Source organism: Platalea leucorodia (genome assembly GCF_965183815.1).
Source record: "Platalea leucorodia genome assembly, chromosome: 3".
NCBI lineage: Eukaryota > Metazoa > Chordata > Aves > Pelecaniformes > Threskiornithidae > Platalea > Platalea leucorodia.
In genome coordinates, this window is record NC_138825.1 from 12,038,459 (window position 1) to 12,044,015 (window position 5,557).

Consider the following 5,557-nt stretch of genomic DNA (forward strand, 5'->3'; position numbering starts at 1 on the left):
CGCCTCCACATCCACCATGCTTTTGTCCGGCCGCGGGCCGCCTGTACGCGGTGGGGGTCCCTCCTCCCCCCGGCGCCGGCCTGCCGCCCTACCACGGCCCCAGCGGCCGCCGGGGCTCCATGCCGCCGCCGCCACGCTCCGCCAGCCCTCGCAGCGGGCGGGGGCTCCGCACCTGAGGGCGATGCCGAGGCGGCGCCCAGGCGGCCACGAACGGCTCGTCCCGTCCCGCCGCCTCCCCGCGGGACGGCGCTCGCTGCCGCCGCCGCTCTCTCGTCAGGGCCGGCCGCGCCGCGCCCCGGCGGAGGTGCGAGCCCGCGGCGGCCCGGCGGCCGGGGCGAGGCTGGGACCGAGGAGAAGGGATGCGGGGGTAGAAAAACCACCCCAAACGAAGGGCGCTGGGCCGCGACGGGAGGCGGCGGCGTTGGGGGGCCGGGCGGGCCGGCCGTTGGAGGGGGCGGAAAGCGCCTCACTTGTTGCCCTGCGGCAGAGCCGCGCGCCCGCCTTCCCGCTCGTCACGCGCGCCTCCCCGCACGAGCACGAGCGCGCACACCGCCCGCCTACCCGCCAGGCGCCACCGCGGCAGCCGCGCGAGTCCCCCGCGGCTCGCACCACGCGCCGCAGGCGGGCTGGGGGGGGGGCGGGGGGGCGAGACAGGGGGCGCGGCGCTCCTGCTGAAGCCCCGCCTCCGGCCGGCCGGCGGCGCAGCGGATTGGCGGGCCGGGCGGCGTGGGGCCGGGCGGGGCACGTGGGACGGGGGCGTGGGGGGGGGGTGTCCCTGCGCCCCCTCTGGCCCTGGTCGTCCCCGCGGTTGTCGGACCGTCGTGTCCCTGAGGAGGCGAGCGGGCGGGCGGAGGAGGAAGCCCAGCACCGCTGCCTCGCCGGCCCCTTCCCCAGCAGGACACAATCTCCCCACCAACCCCCCGCCACCCTACGGCTTGCAGGCACCGCGCCTCGCCACCCTGCCCCCGCGGGGCCGGCTCTGAGCCCAGCGCCCCGTCCCGACCCCGCCTCTATGGCGCCCGCCCGCAGCCCCGCCTCCGGCCCGCCATGTTCTCTCTCGACGCCTCACCCCTTTCCTGAGGTAAAACATCCATAGCTCACTCCAAAACACACACGGTTGGCACAGGGGACAGGTGTCACCCGGGGTCTCCCCCCAAAAGGAGGGCATCTGGTTTGGGGGCCGTTTCCACTGGGAGGGAGCAGCACTTGACCCGGCAGAAAGGCAAACACCAACACGTGTAGGTCTGCCAGCTTTGTTTGCAGGAGAAGGTGAGGTTGTGCCTCCTTCCCTCCCTCCTATAATAACAAAAACATGTTTTCTGAGGTAAACACCTACTAGTTTTACAGACTGGTGGCCTCTACAGCCACAGGGGTTGCTGGTTGCAGCTACAAAACATCTTTGTGACAACATCCATTCCTTCGGGTTTTTTTCCCACACGGCATCAAGCAAAAGAGGAAAACCCCCAGCCATGCTGAAAAACGCTGTTCCACATCACTTTTAAAAAAAATTTTCTCCTTTCTAAGCAAGATAATTGCAGCTGTCTCAGTTTTATGTGGTGGTCTGCAAAGCTTTTGTTACTGAGTCCAGGCAGGAGAAGAAAAGGACTGCTTTAGTCTGTCAGTGCTTCCCTTAGTAAGTAAGTTTCTGAGAGTTTCAGATTTTGGAAATTTGCCTTCCAGAGCTGATACTAATCATGCATGACTCACTCATTAGTAACCCTCTTTTTTTTGTTGTTTGCTTACTTGCTAAATTGATGAGACTACAAATCCTGGCCAAACATCCCTATTAAACTAGAGAAATCACTGAGACCGAGGATGCTTACTGAAATAAAACATGCGTGCTGTTGCAGCAAGGAGTACAGTCTTCAGTCTCATTGTGGCCAGATCAATAGCAACCAGTGGACAGATTTACAGTTTACGTGGACTGTGAACCTCACAGCTTTTTGTCCTATACAGGAAGAAAATGGACACGTGCCATTTGTTTCTATTTTTAGCACCTGCATTCTCAATCCAATATAAGGAGAGGCCCAACCAAAGCAATTATCTCAATGTCACCTGGCACAGTCATTTAAAACCTATTTTTACTGCAAAGAGAGAGCAGGGTAAGCATGTCCCCACAATCCACGAAAATACACATTTATGCACTTCCATTTTACAGCACTCATTTTCACCAAGACTCAGTAGCTGACGTGCACAGCCATAAACACGACTGGTTTGGTAAACAGCATGAGTATCCACAGCACGTACTGAGCTCCCCATGCGCAGTGCCATTAAATATTGGAGGCCCATAGAAAACCTGCAGCGAGTCTCCTGGAGCTGTTCCAAAATCTCTTTCAGGAGTCTGGAAGGAACGTCCCCATCCACAGTGCGTTGGGAGGGACATTGCACGTTTCATTCCTCTTCAAATATTTATATATGTAGTTCACATTTGAGTAAAGCTGTCCTGTTCATCAAAGTAGAAAGATTACAGCAAAGGTACCCTAAATCGGCAAGCACCTTTGTCCATTAAGTAACACAAGGCTCGAAAGGAGAATTAAGCGTCTGGCAGCCAGGAGCTTGGCTTCACTGCATGGGAGATTTCATAACAATATGTTTTTAAAGCAATTAAAAAAAAAAAAGGAAAACAGAAATCAACTAGAACAGTGTGTCACATAACACTGGGTGCTAAGGAGCCTGGAAAAACACATTGAAGCTGAAAAGTTTAGACCATGGTGAAATGGTCTGCTGTCTTTGGGGGAAAGACATTTCTCTCTCCTCCCAATCCCACACCCACAGCCGTGCCTGCTCCTCTAATCGCACCGACTCAACTGGTCACAGGGCTGCGTTGTGAAACCCTGGGGGGGGAGAGGTGTTTTAATGCAAATATGTTCCCTGATCCAATTGGCAGCTGAGCCTCAAAAATTAGCTGAAAGGGGGAAAAATACCTAGAACCGACACTGCCACCGAGCACAGCGTATTTTCAAATTATTGCCTAACTGTGATGCCTCTGCAGTGCAGCTACACTCTAAAAACCTCAGCGAGGGGTAAGGCAGGAGCTCATTTTCCAGCCCTGCTCACGTGAATGCGGGTGGCTTGACCTTCCCTGAATCCGTGCATCACGCTGGGCAAAGCGTTAAGCCTGGGGAGGTTTCCTACCTGCTGCTGCCGATTAACAGGTCCCGCTATGAGTACCAGTGAGATTAGCACCATCCCAGGGCAGGGTCTGCAGGGCTTCAGTGTGCCTCAGCCTGCTACAACGGCACGAAAACTGCTCCAGCTCTAAACTCAAATCTCCTCTGTCAGTCATCAGGTTTAATTAAGTCTCAGTAGCACAAAACAATCCCACGAAGCAACTCTCCTTCCATCCCACAATGACATCCTCCCTTCAGGCTTCACTCCAAGGCAGCCTCCTTCCCTCTTGCCCCACGCACTCTCGCTGGGGGCCTGGACACCTCCTCGTACATCCCTGTCCCCACTGGGGTTTAAGGGAGGGATCTTGTTTAAAAGCACCTCGGTCACTCTCAGATTTTTAGTATTTTATTCTATTTATATCTCTTTCTCCATTTTAAGCAGGACCTGTTGCTTACAGCCACGGAAATGGGAGAAAACAACGCTGTCAAGCAAGAATGCGAATCCACCTGATGCCCCGCCATCCCGTGTCATGACCTGATACAACCTTATACATTAATTAATGGGAACCGGTTCCTAACAGCACCCAGACATGCTGTTCCCAGGCTTTTGCTGTTGTTGTTGTTGCTTTGACAGGGCCTGCTGGAAAAGAGGATTTTTTTATCGAGCTGTTGAGACAGGTAGTGGGGTGCCAGTGTAAGGAGTAACCTCATAAAAATACACTTTTTAAAGCACTGACAATGGAGTAGACACTACACCTGCCAGTGTCCCTGGGCAACTTCCAGCATGCATGGTAGGATGAAGTAGGACATGAGGGACCACATCTAAACAGAGATGTACAACCTTTCCTGGATGGCTGGTTGTGCTTGGGTGAAACTAAGGAAGCCCTGAAAAATTTGATGTTAAAATTGTTCTACAGTTTGCTTGATTAGAAAGGAAGCAGGATTTGCATGTTTCAGGTCTGTAAAGCTCAGCTTTGTTAGGGACACAGTAGTAAATTGTTGCTTTTTTTTTTTTTTTTCCTCCTGAGAAAGAGAGCAAATGCTTTTGATTGCAGCTGTTGTCAGCAGCATGTACACACTTTGGCCTGAATCCAGAATAACTTTTTTGCCTACATATTCAAAAATACCACCTTCACTCAGCATTGTGGTGCAAATTATGACCTTTCACAATGCATCCCAATGCAAGCCTCCCTCTTGTAAATACTCACCTAGTTCTCCTGGGTCAAATGCTCCTGTAAGGTCAGTGCAGCTGGAATTAATTTTCTGTGATGGACCAAAGCTTACCCTTATAAAAGCTGATAGACAAAAGCTTATAGACCAAAGCTTATAGACACAGGTCTATCTGATTTTTGTGGACAGACTGGTATGGCTAGAGGACACTGGGAAAGCATGGGACTAACCTGAGTGTGCTTCTGTGACCAAGGAGGATAAGAACACAAGATAAGAGGTTAAAATTTAAATAATAACAGGAGCCTAAAGATTGCTCCTGTGGCATGCGAGCACTTCAGCAGCAACCCTGATTTTCAAACATTGAAGATAAGAAAAAATAAAAATGCAAAGATGACATGCAGTTGGAGCTGGAGCATCTCAGCTCCTCCAGGAATGAATCTGGCTTTTCCGCCCCAAATGTTTGAGTCTGGAATTCAGCCAAGCAAAGAGCTTCTCCCAGGGTAGGCAAGGTTTGTCAGCAAGGCTTGCCAGCGATGTGAACACAACCTTTCAGTGGTCTCCTCACACAGTAATTTTCCCCACTTTCTCCCCCCAACACACGCATGCAAACCAGTGCAGCAAAAGCAACCGCTACAGAGCTGTTTTGCTCCACTTCCCTTTGCTTTCGTGCCTTGGTGAGATGGGGGAGATGTGAGTGGTGTGTTCAGCTTTGGCAAAACCACTCAAGTTGAAGAGATTGGCATGTCCATCCATGTTCCCCAGAGCACCACTTTTTTCTGGAGCATTGCAGCTTGCTCTTGCAGGCAAAGTGGGGCAGGATAGCAAAGGCGGAAAGAAACTCCCTCCTGCTACGTTGTGTGCTGTCATTTGCAAGTAGTGGGCAGCGCTGCATTGTGCTTGTATTGATTTGCATTTGCAAAAAACTCCCTGAGCTGCTTGGATTAAAGTCAGTGTTTCCCTGCTCCAGAAGGACATACCTGCCTTTTCCAGACAAAGGCTGCAGTAACTAACAGCATTTTCCTCCCAGTGAGGGTCCTTGTCCTTGCAGCCGGAAGGCACAGCAGTGCAGAGTGCAGGCAAGAGGATGGAGAAGAATCCACTTGAAATTCAACTTCTGTATCAGGAGAAACTGGACAACAATTATTTTGCAAACATCAAAAAAGCACCCCCTATGTACAAAACATATTTTTTTTGTGTCCTGGAAACGTGAGCCCCTTACACCTCTCCTGACCACCATTCAGAGGCATCCCACAGCATTTTGCAGCAAGACCTGAAGA